The following is an 18102-nucleotide window of genomic DNA, read 5'->3' on the forward strand; positions in this document are numbered from 1 at the left end:
ACTTGGCCATTTTTTTACAGAAACGGATCCCTACTGGCTTATACCCTACCTACCTACCTATCTACCTACTGTACTGCCTACCTAGTTACTTAGGTTAAGTAAAAAGTTGTAAATTCACAACCGAGTAGTTAACGTTTTGTATTTTAAAGCTTTCGAAGTCCAATATCTCCCAGTTTATGGCAGCAAACGGTCCTGATATTATAGCCTATTTTATAACGGACACCTTCTTCGATAGTTAATATGCGACCCGATCAATAGTCGCGGATAGACGGAGCCATTGCGAAAATGAAGTTACTCTTTATCCAAGATATTTATAAACGAATAACAGGACTGACTAACACACAACTCACAGGAAAATCCACTAGATCGAGAAATATTAGTGCATTGAAATTCAGCATACATAAAAATTTATTAATGATTACAAAGGTAGGCTAAAAAGATATTATAGTAATTTAGTAACTTGATTACAAAGATAAACTGAAAAAATATTATATTCATTTAATTACAAGCCCTTGTTTGCGCCTTTGGAAATCTATTCAGGATTTTACTGCTAGCTGTGCTCAAAAAAACATGGTTGTTGTAAGTACATTGTATAAAAGCGGCGCCATAATCGAACAATCACTTAAAATTTGTGTCCATGCCTAATTTTTTTTTGCAACTGTACTATGTTCCCGTTCAACCACACCGTGTTAAGGCGAACAATAAGGGTTTCTGTGACAGATTAGTTGGCGCTATTATCGTGAAATCCGTTTCAAAACCTTGATATTTATATCACGTTTGTGATTGGTTAAATAACTTGAGCCAATCGCGCGCAAGACTAACGTCAAATGGCCCACAAGATACTAACGCCATCTAGTGGTATTTCCTCCGTCGGGAAACCCTCATTGAATGTGCCAAGAGATACATTCCAAATAGTTTGCAACATCAAACCAAAACAATCGCCACTAATGTCACATCCATCCCCAGTAGTAGTAGTGGTATTACTCACAGGCTCTAGGCCACAAAATCACGGACCAACAAACAAAACCACTTAGGCCAAGTCATCATTAGCGTTATTGCCACCCTTTTCCATGCCCTCCCTAATTCCCACTCTGTTCACAACACATTAGCCCGGTTTATTGCACTGCATTGGACGGACACGAATAATCGAGAGGAAGAGTAATGGCAACATTACTGGCCTAATATGAGGATGCCATTTGGTTGATGATAGATTAAAAAGAATTGCCCGTTTTTGTTCGGCCGCAGATTTGTGATATTGTGAGGTCATGGCGCTTTTTTGGATCGGAATTATTATTTGTGCTATCTTGGAAACAGAGAAGTAGCAAACTATGATACTCGTACGTAGCGTGTTGTAGAGTCGAGGTAGCCTAGCGGTTTGACATATGACCTCTCAAGCAATGGGTCGTTGGTTCGAGACTGGGCACGCACTGGGGTCGTTTGATATAGGTCAAGATGATTAAGACTTATAGGCACAGAACTAGTAATAAGAAGAATAGAAATATCAGACTAAATAAAAGCGAAAGACCCACATTCCTAATTTAGTTACTTACGAGTACAATTAGGATCATCATCCCAGCCTATATACGTCCCACTACTGGGCACAGGCCTGCTCTCCGAATGAGAGTACTATTAGGATACACTAGTTAGACCAATTTTCTGGTTTATCTAGTGTCTTTTAGCCCTTTTTTGAAGGCTGGCCTTGTTTTTTGAATCCTACGCAGCTAAAAAGCTAAGTAAAAATTTCTTTAGCTCCTAGACGTAGATGTATTTAAAATCGAGGCTTTTAAAATCTACACTCATCAAAAGTTCCTAGGAGTGTTTGCTAGGCAGTTTTGAACATTCAATATTTATAGGCTAATATTAGTACTAAGTCAAAACATAATAATATATCTAGGGATAAGGAGTATCCCAAAACTTTTTTGATGTCTGTCTGCTAAAAACTGAAGATTTTATTAGAAACTATTTAGGAGCTTACGAAAGCCTTAAGCTATTAGCTACTAAACCTTCGAGCCTTAGGCACTTGTCCCACCGCCGACGATGAGCGAGAAGCGAGTAGAGCGAGTAACTAGAAACGAGTGGGCGAGCAGCGAGAAGCGAGTGTAGTTTTGTCACTCGGCTGTAAGCGAGTGTTCGCGTGCGACGGGCGATTACTCGCTCCACTCGACTCGCTCGTGCGGGGCGGCCGCCAAGCTGACATCGCCGAGCGAGTATCTATAGCTCAGAGAGTTTTATAGCTCTTGTCGCTGCGACAAAAGATGTAAGAGCGAGTTCTCGCCGACAGTGTGAACAGCCAGCGATCAACTGTTAATATATGTGTCTCTTTTACTCACACGGGATCTTATATCTTTTGTTCGTTTCTTGAGCGAGAAAATAGTCGATAGCCAATCGTTTCCTCGCTGGCGGTGAGACAAGTGCCTTAGTAGATGCAAAGGAGAAAATAAAAGACGAAAATATATATCAGTTGCTAATTTCATACAATTTTGCCCTGAAGAGGTCAAATTTGACATCGTCTTTGGGATCTAAGGCAATAAACGACATTTCGGGATTTAAAAATGTTTGAGCATAAAATTAGGCCTGAGCTGTAAAAAAAGGCTTGAATATTTTTAAAAAAGCTTATAGTTGATTTCAAGTCTAAAGTTATTAAAATGAATAGCTCTTAGCAAGTCTTTTCCACCCGTCCAGTTCTAAAAAGGACTCTTCAGCTTAAATTGCTTCAGCTTAAATCTTTCTGAGTTCAGCACTCTCTCTGAACACCAAGTATCTTGCAGAGAATATAGCAATTTACAGACGGCCTTGAATTTCGGTAAGTTTATTTTTACGGTTTGGACAATCACCCTCTTTTATCTGATGAACATGCGGCTTGATGAAACCAACTTTATTGTGGACGTGCTGTGAATAAAAAAATAGTGATTCTGTAAAAACAGCCTAGCGAAGAATTAAATATTAACGGCGGGAGAGTATTATTCAATTCGTCTGTAGTACATAGCTGAAGAAAATGTTGAAATTATTGAAGAGAAGTAAAATGATAATAAAAAATGTGGAAAGACTTGAAGATTCAAGAATAGTTAAGATCCAACTAATAGTTAAGGCAATGTGGTGAAACTATTTTTGGAGACCTAACAAGAGTTTACTATTATAGAAAAAATCCACAGAATGGCACGCATTCACTGGCTTTTTTAAACAATACCTAATATCACTAATACAACAATTTTAAGTTACTGAAAAGAAAAGCCTACTTAATAATAAAAAGATTTTCTTTAATACATTAAAATAGTTCCTGACACTATTGGCTCGTGTCAAAATTCTTTTACGAACTGCCAAATGGTCGATGTGTGCTTGGACCTCAGACAGTTAAGGCACTACGCCTGGGTAATACCGGTTTCATTACAGTCGAGGGTATATTAAATAATAATCTATATAGCCATAGCGTCAAACATAATTTGTATACTTACATCATGCTTATGGGTAGTATTACTCGTAAGTATATCTCTCGTAGGTCTCGGTAATGTTAACATTTATTTATAACTTTGATAGTACTACTTCAGATCCATGCTTAACCCTTATGAATTTTTGGGTAAAAACATAAGACAATTTTTTTTTTCAAGGAAATCATTAGAATCAGGAACTTTTGTATCTTTAAGAGATTCGAGATTGCGAAGTTTAGTTACGCTCTGAATGTCAACTCAAAATGTGATGTGATTATAATCAATTTTATTACCAAAACCGGAGGGAATTGTATCAAAATCACAGCTGTTTTCCCGTGTTACAAATAGACATAAAATAACAATTTAGACTCTCTCATTATTTATTCGTACGCGTAATGCATTACAATGAGGTATCTTCAGATGTCCCGGGAGTGCCAGGGAAACTAGAAAAAAACAATGAATACAAGAGTGGTGTATTATAAATATATTTTGTCCAAGTCAAAGGTACACAAAAGGAAAAGGTTTTTATATTCAGAGGAATTTCGCGAAGAAAATGATTCTGCAGAAATTGTATTCTTTTCAATATTGCCTTACTTACGGTTTATTTCAAAAACATTTTAATTTTTTTCGCAAACATTTCGTCATAAAAGCAAAAGCAATAAAATGATATAAGCGTGATATATTTCATTGAATTCTCGATATATTTTATGCAATGAGAGACCGTGATCACACGTGAGCTTACAGTTAGACGAGTTAAGATCAACCAGGAGAACTTTTGCAGGTCGTAGGACCTTGTGCAAGGTCCGCCCGGATTGCTACCACCATTTTGCTCGCTAATCCTGCCGTGAAGCAGCAGTGCTTGCACTGTTGTGTTTCGGCGTGGAGAGTAAGACAGCCGGTGAAATTACTGGCACTTGAGGTATCCCATCTTAGGCTTCTAGGTTGGCAACGCATCTGCAATACCCCTGGTGTTGCAGATGGTTATGGGCGGTAGTGATCTCTTACCATCAGGAGACCCACTTGCTCGTTGCTATCAAGTCAAAAAAAACCAGTGGTCATGGTGCAGCCGGAGGAGCGTAGTTTTTTGAGTTATGACGAGAATTTTCAGTCGCGCAATTTGTAATGCATTTGGTTTTATACAAAATTTGTGCTACGCGACGACTCAAAATGAGTTGTTGACATTGTATGGAACTAAAACTACGCGATTCACAACTCAAAAAATTACGCTCATTTGGCTTCACCCTTACGGTAACCACGGTTTTCATCCCATAACAAAGATAACGAGTGTAAATACCTAAATGTAAATATATTTTTTTTCTTGTGGGATAATATTTAAGACCAGAGGCCGTATTGCCTAACGTTAATGACGCTCGCGATTGCTATCAAATGACAGATTTCGCATACAAAAAGTTTACTGTCATTTTGATTGCAATCGCGAGCGTCAACGTTAGGCAATACGGCCTCTGTTTTAACACTTGTCTTGCTGATATTTTATCTGCCATGCCATCTCTGTTTATTCTAACATGATAAACAGAGACAGCATCACTTATATCTGAAACTACAAAAGACCCTTTCAGTCATAAATATTAATGCCAGAAGCACCGAAGCTCATCGAAGCTATCTGAACACAAACCACTGCAAAAACATCGTGAATCAGCTATATAATGCTTGCTGCAAAACAAGGGTATCAAATCCCTTACAGAAATAAACCCAACAAATCTCGCACTAAACGTTTCTAAATCACTAAACCAATAAAGCGATACTCATAAGTTTATTCATACAGACTCGTAACTTGTTATTGTACAACGCACCTGCTGTCCAAATGGCAATATTTCTCACAGTCTCCAGTGTTCTCTTGTTCATGGGGGCGGACTTAGTGGGTGTAGCGCCGAGGTCGATGCTCTGCTCATTGGTTGGTTAATTAGGGAACTTGTGATGGTGTAAAGGCTATTCAGTTTTGGTTCCGTATCTTTTAAGATATTTTATAATTATTTAATCATTTAATCCTTTATCAATGTTTCCACGTCTATAATTTCCATCCTTACTTTACCATAAATGCGAAAGAAACTCTGTCTGTCTCTCTGTCTGTTTGTCTGTGTAGTTGGAAATCCTAAGAAAGCCATGGGAAGGATTTTATCCCGAATTTACGACGAAAAACATTACGAGGAAACAGCACGCACCTTCAAAAAAATTCAATGGTGTATCTAAAGTTCCCAATCTGCGCTGAGCCCGAGCCGGAACTACGGCCCAAGCTTATAATGAGAGGAGGCTTGTCCCAAGTAGTGGGACGTATAAAGACCAGAGATGATTTTTGAGTGGTTTTCTCCTATATTTAAAAAAAAAACGTATTTATAATGTTCTCACTTGTCACACATAACTAGCACGCTTCAGGCGGGGCGTATTCAATAACTGACTACGACGTTTCGACCACTTTGCGAATTATGTCAACTTGTGACCACGGCCGCTGCAATGTGGTCCAAATTTCGACGTAATTTCAGTAATAAATAATCTTGATTAAGTCTCGAAGTTAAGTAGTTATGAATTCATATTTAGTGTTAAAATTAAGTATTTTAACCCCGTCGCTTCCTCTCCCAGCAAACACACTCCCGATACAAACCGTATCTTTATATCTTCTGCGAATCAGAACGAAAATTATTGTTTTATTTCGTTTTGCTTCACGCCGTGGCTTGTATCTGAAGCTGATCGTTTTTAGATGAAGCGACGACGGTACGATTTTGGTGACCTTAAACATTTTTTAATAATTGACATTAGTTTTTGCATCCGTTCACTTTATAGCGTAAATGTTTTATGTTGTTGCGAAATTTTTTGCATCATTTTAGGTATGCAAATAATACTCGTATAAGTATTGAATCCTTTGGGCCTTGGGCCTTTTTATGATCAATCTCGCTATGATTTTTTGCAGAGGTATAGAATATCAATAAGACATAAGTAGCACAAAGGTTCCACCCAGAATGTGACTCATACAGACAGTTATCTCACTTGTGGTAGCGGATGAGCAAATTATAAAGTTGCAGTTCATTTGAATTATAAATTTCATTTCCGCTCAAAGTCGTAAGCGTGTCTCCGCTCTTACACAAAACGGCTGTTGTGTGCGCCCGTACTTCGAACGATGTACTTCGATTATTTATAGCGCACGACTCCACAATGCGAAATAAAAATATTCTGCAAGGATACAAAGCGAATTGAAATGGTGTTGCTGGATGAATAAATCCAAAGAGAGTAAAAACTACTTTGTTATTACGATTTAAGCCATTGAACAGGAAGCGGTTTATTTTGGCTTGGTATATACATTTTGTTCAAACGTGAAAGTTGCGAATTAACTAGGTAGGTATTAGCTGTTGCTAGCGACTCTCCTTAGAACTGTCAAGCTAAATAAATATATCCAAAACCACTCGCGCAGGATAGCAATTGATAACACGCGAGTACTAGTTCCTGCAACTCACAACGTCGTCAGTCCACCTGGTGGGAGGCCTGCCAACGTTTCGTCTTCCGGTTCTTGGTCGCCACTAGAGGACTTTTCTTCCCCAACGGTTATCTGTTCTTCGAGCGATGTGGCCCACCCATTGCCACTTCAACTTGCATACTCGTATTTGTCGTTTATTGTGGTGTGGTAAGGGGGAGCCCTTTGTTCAGCAGTGGAGATTCCGGCTGATGATGATGATAAAGTATTAGAGCTTAGCGAGAGAATTAGCGACCACGATAATAGTCCTTAAAACTACACTCCTGACAGATGAGTCGTGGTCGGTTATAGTAGATTGGTAGCAAAAACCAGCCTTCATAACGATTTTCTTAGGAAAATAGTGTGTTGGTTTTCTCTTGATTTCCTCATCTGTCTACTCTGACGCAGACGTCAGGTCCTGCCTGTAGACGGAAACCACAGGAATAAATGGATCCGTCCTGCTCTTGCTCTTTGCTACGTAGACGATTTTTTAGGCTTTTTGTTCAAATTGACAAAGTGGTGCGTGGTCCAAATCGTTGAATTGTTTACTAAATTGAATCATCCGCATGTCCGCGCGTCCTGGCGATCTGTCTCAATTGAACCGTTTTATTAATAGTCCTGTTGCCAAGCCATAGGTACAGTCACCAGCATTAATATCTGCCACAGCGGAGCGTGCAAAAATATCTGACACGTCTTTCCGGCCCTAGAAATAGAGTCGTATCAGATATTTATGCACGCTTGTTGTGTCAGATATTGGTGCTGGTGACTGTACGATAAAATATTTTGAGCTTCTAAATATAAGTATAAGCTATTTAGATTTCGGAGCCTGAGACACAGGAATTATCCTAGTTCACGCACACGTGTTACATAGATTTTAAATGAAACATTGATTTTATTATGTTATTTTGTACCGCCAATTCATTGAACAAGTTTTTATCTTTATCTTTTATCATTATTTATTTACATTGACACGATACATATATTTGAACCTCACCAAAGGGTATTCATATACCACGGTGGAACCTTTTATTAATCAATTTCAATGATTTTCTTTACAAAATTATTGGATGTCAACATGGGATTAGTAGCATAAAGGTACAGTATACGGACTGCACACTGTAGAAATCATTTAGTTACCTTTACAATGTCATGGGTAGAAGAAAATCTCACGTTACTCCTTACCCACGAAACCTCCATCAATATTACGCTTTACAATTAATTACAATTATTAAACCAAAACGCTTCCCCGATGAGCCATAATTCATGTAACAGAGATCAGGGACGTAGCTCTCAGATTTACTGTAATTGAGCACTTACAATGCTTTAGCGACTTTGTCAAAGGGACCTTTGAGATTATAATATCGAGCAGAGTTAACAATGTACGCTTGGATAACCTAATTGTACATCGCTAATGAGATGTTACGCTGAGAATCCATATGCGTATCTATTGGTTTTATTCAATCGCATATTTTGATGTGTTTGAGGACTCATAAAGTTAGCGTATCAAAATCAATAATCTTAGTGCGTGAATCAATAACTGCATTTAACTCTTCGTCTATGATTAGACCAAGAGTTAAACTTTTTGGTTTGAATATAAAATTAGGTCTGGATCAAATTTATATTGTTCGATGTTCAATGTATTTTTCTCTGTACCATATAATGTGTAAATAAATAGTTCTCTCTCTCTCTCTTTTTCAAATTAAATGGTCAATGCAAAAAATTGTTATAGATAAAAATAAAGCATACCAGTCCTGAGTAGTACTGAATACTTTTTGTCCTAGGAAAGTTAAGTAATTTCACAAAACGCGGGCAAAGTTGAGAGCAACAAACATTTAAGTCATGATCTTAACAAAATACAAGAATTTGGATGAAAGTTGACACGATGACAAGCTCAACTTAAAAATGATGTCTTTTTTAATCCGTCAGAACAACTGACACTATATTATAGGGATTCGGTCGACTATATCAACGCACAACTTTGAAACATTATACTGAACTCTGCATGTCAGTTACAATAACGCGATGCACGGAAATTTTGCAAACAGATTTTCCACCAAAATTCCCTCAGGATTTAGGAATCCTAATTAACTGAAATTCTTTATTCACTGACTACTGAATATTCAAAGCGATTTGGCTGAAATTAAGATCGGAACGTGCGATGTCCATCAACGCATATTAACTCGGATTAGTGTTGCCACACTATCGATAGTTTCACAATCGATTGTTTTCACCTTCCTCTAACTTATGTACAGACTATAAATTAACGAAAAAAAGTTTAAAATCAAGCTTTCACTTAAGTGCGATAAATAAGTCAGGAAAACCAAGCCAATAAATTTACGTGTACGTTACACAATTTATAAAGGATGCCCGATCAATAGGCTCAGATGTTACTCAGTAAACTAAGGAGAGGACTGTACTTGAAGTTTTATCAACAGGATCGAATGAGGAGGCACGTAGAAAAATGAGGGTCACTGACATAACCAAAAGAATTAACTCGTTGAAGTGGCAATTGGGAGGCCATATAGCACGGATAACAGATACCCCACACTACAAGGATACTAATAGATAGTCGTTGGAGCTAAAAAGTTGTAGAATTGAGACCACGGTTCGGCAAGAGCAGCGTAAGACGTCCACCAACGAGATGGAGGAATGAATGTCTAGTTCTCGGTGCCAAATATATGTTTTATATATGTGTTATATATTTATTGTATATAGTTAGGTATTTGAGGTTTACATATGCATTTATATTTATTCAAATGTTTTGCTATATATGTCGATCCTTGTTTTTTTGATTGCTCCTCTACCACTCAAAGGTTGACTGGCAGAGATCCCTGCAGGGATAAGTTCGCCTTTGTACTTAACACTACTTTTTTATGTAACCTTTTTGTTTTTCCTTTTTGTACAATAAAGAGTATAAACAAACAAACAAATTAAGGGTAAAGCTGCAGGTTCACGTTAGATGGGTTGGTGACTTGGTGAGGCCTCTGTATCTTACAGCCTACCTATGTTCTACAATAAAGATTTTTTCTGATTCTGATTCTGAACAGTAGACGTCCTATGATGATGATAGTATTGCATCCAACCAAAAATATTGTTTTTTCTCCAAGCTACCAAAAGCATCGTCTATCGATATTTTTGCTATAACACAGCTATAGATCGATATTCGACTAAGTATCAATCTACAACACTAACTCGGATGACCGCGTCAAATTTGCATCACCTATAGATGTAGTGCGCTATATTGGCGTCGATAAAGCAATTATTATTGCTAAATTTGATGCTTTGTTGAGTGAATATTGGGGTTGGATATGTTTGAGGTTTCCTTTACCTGATAATGGCCTGGTAATTTGATATTTAAAGGAATTAGTGTTGAGCGTAGCTTGATGAGGATTTCGGTGAATGCGGGCGACGCGTCAGCGAATCCATGTATATAAAGGATTCTATTATTTGAATAGTTTTCAGGATTCCGTAGGCAACTCGTAAAAAAAAGGAAATTAATGCTTTAATTTCTAGAAAACACAATGTACAATAATCTGAGTTAAAAATGCGCGGCAGTTTTTTTTATCTCAATCGGAAAACGACGGCATCCGAAGCGACAGTCAATTGTTGTATGAAATGAGTGACACCGTCATATATTACATAATTAGAAGCTAATGAGAGAGTACGATGTATATATTTTTTCCCGATAAAAAACATAACCCGCCTTCGGGCAGTCGAGTAAAAAAATGAAGCTGACTGACTGTAAAATCCTACTAATATTATAAATGTGAAAGTTAGTGAGTGAGTGAGTGAGCGAGTGAGTAAGTGAGTTTGTGAGTGAAACGGCTGGACAGATTTAGATGAAGTTTGGCAAAAAGTTATTTTATAACCTGGATTAAAACATAGGATACTTTTTATCCCGATATTCCCACGGGATAGGGATAAAGTCTCTAAATAAGAACCGCTGGGCTAAGAGTCATGAAATTTGGTATGTAGGTAGCTGGACGTCTGTAATATCAGATAAGCTAATTTTCATCCCGATGTTCCCACGGGATAGGAATAAAATTTCGAACTAATAACCTCTGGGTTTAGAGTCATGAAATTTGATAAAGGTGTTTTAATTTAACGTCAATGAAAACCACGATGTAATTTTAGGGAATTCCCACGAGAATTTAATAAAATCTCGGAATTTTAATTCAACTGCTGTAGGTATGTATGATTTACAGTATATAATAATATTATTTTTATCAAGGAAACCCAATTATCAACGAATGGCTAACATAGTGCTGCATTTCTCTGAGGCAGCAACCCACAGTACCCACACATGACTTGTTGCTGTCAAGCTCATTGTTCCGCCTGCGTGGCCATTGCTTTGACTAGATATGCGTAGCGCATTGTGTTCGGATGCAGTAAGCGAAACTACTGCGAAGTAAGCTAGGCAAGCTAACGTGCCATGCCATGGACAACATATAACCGGATTAATTTTTATCATTACAAGCTTTCATTTAGTTTCAGCTGTACCGTTGTCTGTCTGTAATCAATTCTTACAAATTCAATTTGACCAACTTCCAGTAGTCAGATTGCCTTGAAATTTGCAATACTTATGTAAATCGCGTGACAATATAATAATCTAGTGGTGACATATTATATCGAAATAACCATAGGCATCCCTACAATATTTGATGAGTTCCTTTAATCTCCTTGGGATCCAATCATCAAATCCTGATTTGGTGCTTATGGGACCAAATTGAAAGCTTTCTTAGACGAAGGAAAAAAAAATGAAATTAGTTCATAAATGACGGAGTTCTGTTCTGAGGTAACAAACATAAAAAAACAACCTAATTTATAACCTCCTCCTTTTTTGAAGTCGGTTAAAAAGTATCAGCATTGTAACATATTGTATCAATAAAACCATTTATCAGACATAAAGGATAAAATATAAAGGATTGTTTAATGTATTAGAATTTTTGTGTTACCAGTGACACCCACGTGATCCGTATTTTATTTTTAGGTAAAATATTAAGCGTAACAAATATAATTATTTAGTATTGCATTTATACAATACAATACAATACAAAAACTCTTTATTTAACACCAACACATAGCAATGAGTAAAGAAAAGACATTTATATAGCGATTTATTTAATATTAGTAAGGATTTATTTTCTTTTCGAGTACATCGTTCACCAAGAAAGAAACTCCGAGCAGAAAATCGCCTTTAAAATATTACCAAGATCTGTTATTGACATCCAGGCCGAGCAAAATACAGTTTTCCGCCGTTCAGGGAAAAAGCTTTCCTTAGTTTTTTTAAGTTTTGATTAAAGTCCTCCTTTTAAGTTCGTTAGGTTTTTGCATGATAATTAAGAAAGAGGCCGGCAAAGTGAAATTAGGACGTTTTATTTTACTACTGAATTACTTTGATTTACTTTGAATGGCAAAGGAAATTGCGTTTAATAATCTAATTATTCCACCTGAGTGCTGTGGCGAGTTTTATTGGGTTTTATTTTCTGTTTTAGGTAAACGTTTTTTCGACGAATGCCCTTCACGTTTTCAACAAAGTACCTATAAGGGTTAACTAGAGGTTTTCGTTTTTATGGTAGCAGATCATTTTGGTACAAATGTCAAAATGAATAGAATGTTGAGATGTAACACTGTCAAAAAGTACAAAATGTTTTTGCCACCAGGTCAATTTGTCTGAATATTTTAGGGGCAAAATATGCTACGGCTAGATATGTTTGTGTCTGGAAGTTATCAGGACAGAATGCTCTGTGGCTAAAATGTTTGACGAAGAAATTTTCGAATCCGTGGATTATTTTGAGAACTTGACCATTTATCTCCTATTCGTTTTTTCAATCACGTATTTAGCTCTTAGCTTATTGTGGCATCCAATTGATTCGTCTCTTGTTCATTATAACCTGTTTACATTTACGTACTTTTTGACCGTTGTACATTTTAATAATGAGGCATACCGAACCATTGTATATTTAGACATTTGTACCAAAATGATCTGTTACCGTATTTTTAGGCACAGGCCTCCTCTCTGAATAAGAGGGCTAGGACTGTAGTTCCCACACGGGCCTAGTGTGAATTGGGAATTGCACACACGCCATTGGTTTTCTTCGCAGGTACCGTGTGTGCAGGTTTCCTTAGAAGGCTTTTTTTCACCGCGAAGCACGTGGTAATTTCAAATACTTACTGTAATCTAGGTAATATACAATATTATTAATTAAACGATGAATTTTTAGTTTAGTCTCTAACCTAACCAACAAAGAGTTGGGAAACCCCCGACATTATCACTTCAAATTCAATATCTCAAAACCGGCTGAACCGATTTTGATAAAACACGTCTAAGAACCGTCGCTAGAAAACCTGCTTTCAAATAAAAAGAAACCGCATTCAAATCGATCCACCCATTTATGAGCTACGGTGCCACAGACAGACACACAAACACCCCTCTTATTGCGTCGGGGGTTAAAAACTAGTTAATTCAAGTCTCTCAAAACCTTGAAAAATAATTGCTCCTTCAAAATAAATTCAAATGTTAGGTAGGTACTCTTTCAATTCAATCAAACCACGAAATATTCGTAGCAATTACTCACTATTAATAAATTAGTCACTATTTTGGCATCATGTCATAGCAAAGTCGAGTGTAAATTAATTATTATTAAATTTCCAATTAGTTGTAATGGTTCATGTCGTTGTGTGACTGATATGAGTTCGCCGAATAATTTACGATTTTGTTCCACACAATTGAACTACCAATTTACTCCAGCAATTTAATTGAATTGTAAATCGTGTTTTGTTTTTCTGACGTTTAACTGAAGCATTTCAATTATTTTCAGGGTCGTTATTGCCATTTTACTTATATTATTAATACAATTGTTTGTTTGTGTGTGTGTATGCATGAGTGTGTAGGTATTTGTGATTTCTTCACGCCAAAATTTTTGGACGACTTTGGGTGTAACTTGGTAGGTATGTAGATAGCTGGAGACGTTTGGAATAATACCATAGGCTACTTTTTATCCAATTACTACCACAAGATTATAAATAAATTTGCACCCCATCTCTCTGTACCTATAATTACCTGTAGAGTATTCAAGTATGAGTAGATAGTTAATTATCAAAACTTTAGCAGATGAAGAAGCTTCACCACAAAATAGAACTCCGTGCATACCAAGTCGCGGGCAAAAAGCTAATCTATAATATAAAAAAGAACCGCCAGAACGCGACAAAAAACGAGATAGAGCAGGATAGAAAAGAAAGGAAGAAAGAAATCATTTATTGCCACAAAAAAAAATGAACAGTTGAAAAAAGAAAAAACAGCGCTCTACAACATCATTTTGACACGTTTCTCTTAAACAACGCATTGTTTCTCTGGAATTTTAAAGCGATTCGATTCTTTGATCTTGGGAATCGCAAAAAAACTTGAGAAAATATGATATTGGGTGTGTACATTTTGTATATTAAGCAAAATAAAATCACAAGTTCGAATTTCGAGCCAAAAACGAGCGATCTATCATCTATGCCAGTGTTGCCATTCAGGGAAAAAGAAATCTATTCATTATCCTGCATTGCAGTCTGTAAAGCTTATTACCCATTGCCGCACGCCAGATTACGCTGGGCTTAGAGTCATGAAATTTGGTATGTAGATAGCTGGATGTCTGAAATAACACATAGGCTACTTTTATTCCAATACTCCCACGGGATATTTGTTCTTAACACAACACCTCAATGAAGATTACGATATAAATTTTGGGATTTCCCACAAGAATTTTGTAACTAATTCAATTGTGACTACCAGATCGAATAATTTACGCCTGTGAAGTCACGGGCAAAAAGCTAATTGCAAATAAAATTCCAAAGCATCTATTGAACCAAGAATAACGTAGTACACCACTATCTGTCATCGCTGTGTCAAACCCCATCTCTATGTCAGCTGTCAGTTTCTAACTTGACTTCCTGCCTATCGCAAGCACACTGTAGCTCTGTACATTTAATATTAATACTAGAACAAGTTTATAAATAAAACCTGAAGCCGTTTAAATATAATATTTTATTTAAAATAATACAGTAACATTGATGAAAAAAGGCTTATTTAAAAGTTGAAAAGTAGCCTTAAACATTTTCATGTCCAGAGCAACCTTGTGGGTCGTCCCTAGGGAGATCCTCAATTTAGATTGATGGCGGACCTAGACATTTGTCGGTATAACTTTTTCGACCTATCACTGGGCATGTTAGTCAATTTGCAAACATGTCGCCGCTTAGTTTAAAACAACTTTTATTACGTACTTCACTGTTTTGATAATGAGTAGCTAAAAAATTAGGTACAATCAGACAGACACACGCGCATACGCACACACACACACACGCACGCACGCACGCACGCACGCACGCACGCACGCACGCACGCACGCACACACACACACATACACACACACATACACTTTAGTTTTATAGAACACAGTAGGTTAGGTTAGGTTTGTTTTGTGAAAATTCCGAAAAATAAATAGTCATAGAGAAAATCCCGAGTTGGCAAATGGAACATTTGGGAAACGTGACTTGGGAAAAAGCGGAGAACCGTTCTGGAGACAACAGTAATATTTTGAGGATCTTTTAAAAGACATTATTACCTATCATGATTCGAACACAGAATGTTCATGTTCAAGAAACACTAAAGCCAGTAACTAAAATCTTTACCTCCAAATTCTAAAATAAACGCTTCCATTGAACGCAAACATCGTGTAAAGAATTATGTACAAGGCATTAACTCCAATCATCGTCGGGTCAGCAAACAGTACAGGCTCTGTCTGCGAGAAAAATTCACAGGATTTTGCTGTTTAAACAAGTTGCGATGGTTCTGCCGTATAGTGGTAAAAATACTAATATTAGGTATTCATTATTATTAATTTTATAATTTTTGTGTTTTTAATGTCTTTTTTGTGTTTTTTTGTATAATTTGTGTTTTACAGTGCATTGGTTTTACTGTAATGCTGTAATTTATTTGACAAATAAATAAATAATATAAAATAAGGGATTGGGAACTTCACACGCACCATTGAATTGCTTCGCAGGTTTGTGCAGGTTTCCTCACGATGTTTTCCTTCACCGCAAAGCTCGTGGTAAATTTCAAATGTAATTCCGCACATGAATTTCGAAAAACTCAGAGGTGCGAGCCGGGGTTTGAACCCACGACCCTCTGTTTGAGAGGCGATAGGTCAAACCACTAGGCCACCACGGCTTCAAATAAAATAAGGGATGGCTAAAGAAGCAGAGACAGACACAAGAGGTGATGGCGGGACGACCTGCAGGGCTACTACGAAACTCGATGTTCGTGTCGTGCGGTCCCTCTGACACTTATGCTACTTAATACGAGAGCGAGAGGGACCGCACGACACGAACTTCGAGTTTCGAGTCACGTAGCAGCCCTGCTGAGCGCATTTCCACGCAATGGTCAGGAGCATGCTCAGGATAGAGAAGTGGCGGAGGAAAGGGGAGGCCTTCGCCTAACAGTACGACATTTACGGGCTATCCTAATATGGTAATATATGATATCCTAATTCCTACTTATATCATAAATGCGAAAGTGTGTATGTGTGTGTGTGCGTTTGTTACTCCTTCACGCTAAAACATATGCTATATGGCTGGACATAGGCTACTTTTTATCCCGATATTCCCACGGGATAGGGATAAAATCTCGAAATAACGACCGCTGGGCTTAGTGTTATGAAATTTGGTATGTAGGTAGCTGGACGTCTGGAATAACACATAGGCTACTTTTTATCCCGATATTCTCACGGGATAGGGATAAAATCTTGAAATTTCAACCGCTGGGTTTAGAAAGAATATTGTAAAAGAGCTTTTTGAACTAAAAACAACTATTATGTCCACCAAGCAATTGCTGTCGCGACCTTATGATAGCTATGTCTGTGCAATAAAACTATCACCAACTCAACCTCAACCAGATCTCAACCAGAGCTTATCCTTAGAGCAACACAGCTATTCACTATGCTGTCAATATTATGCTGTGTTATGGACCTTTGAAAAGTAACGACCGATTCAATAAATTTGACTTTAACAAAAAAAAAGATATGTTTGTAATGATACAATCACATGAGCGCTAAGTGGAGTAAATTCAACATAAGTCGTACCTACATAATAATATTATTAATTTTACACATTGCTATTTCTTGCTCTTTGGCATCAAAATTACAGGCATGTACCGACGTGGTAAACATTCAGCGTTTTTGCGGCTCTTTTTTCCTCATTACCATTTCGGCAAGTATTTGGAAACAATATGGTTTTTCCTACTCAAAATCTCACAATCGAATCCGATAGTTTAAAACAATGTCCCAAAAAAAAACTTACTGTTTTGCGACGTTTTTTTCATACACTCAGTATGGGCGTGACAAAACTGACTCATAAAATTTTGTATGAAAAAATGGGGAAATTTTAGTAAAAACCATATTTTTGCAAAATTTCAAAAAAAAGAAAGGGTAAGTACACTTTTTTTGAAAACGCCCTTTTACTGTATCTTTGTTGTGATGTAGTGTGTTTTTTATCCGAATAAATGTTGTGAGTTTTTTTAGTATGAGTTTTTTTGTAGTGAGTTAATGCCGAACAATATAATGCATTGATTGACCCATTTATTGAAATTTGTCGGATCAAATTTGCGGTCGATACATTGACTTCGTGATTTTATTTGAACAATGTATCATCATCATCCCAGCCTATATACGTCCCACTGCTGGGCACAGGCCTCCTCTCAGAACAAGAGGGCTTGGGCCATAGTTCCCACGCGGGCCCAGTGCAGATTGGGAACTTCACACGCACCATTGAATTGCTTCGCAGGTTTGTGCAGGTTTCCTCACGATGTTTTCCTTCACCGCAAAGCTCGTGGTAAAATTTCAAATGTAATTCCGCACATGAATTCCGAAAAACTCAGAGGTGCGAGCCGGGGTTTGAACCCACGACCCTCTGTTTGAGAGGCGATAGGTCAAACCACTAGGCCACCACGGCTTTTTTTGAACAATGTATGGAAACCGCAATTTTTTTCAGATTATTTCAACAAATCGGTCAATGCATTATATTGTCCGGATTTAACTGAGCATGAAATACCAATTTATGATCACGACTTAGAAATCATCCTGTATATTTACTTTTTTTTATTCAACTGGATGGCAAACGAGCAAGTGGGTCTCCTAATGGTAAGAGATCATCACCCCCATAAACATACTTGTA

At 37.3% G+C, this 18102-nt stretch overlaps 1 protein-coding gene across 4 annotated transcripts in view; it reads right to left on the bottom strand.

Moving 5' to 3' along the window:
* Positions 1-18102, bottom strand: part of LOC141433899 (uncharacterized) — a 157929-nt gene that overhangs the window by 53369 nt on the left and 86458 nt on the right. The window lies entirely within an intron of this gene.

This window comes from Choristoneura fumiferana, chromosome 13 (genome assembly GCF_025370935.1).
Source record: "Choristoneura fumiferana chromosome 13, NRCan_CFum_1, whole genome shotgun sequence".
In the NCBI taxonomy this organism is placed as follows: domain Eukaryota; kingdom Metazoa; phylum Arthropoda; class Insecta; order Lepidoptera; family Tortricidae; genus Choristoneura; species Choristoneura fumiferana.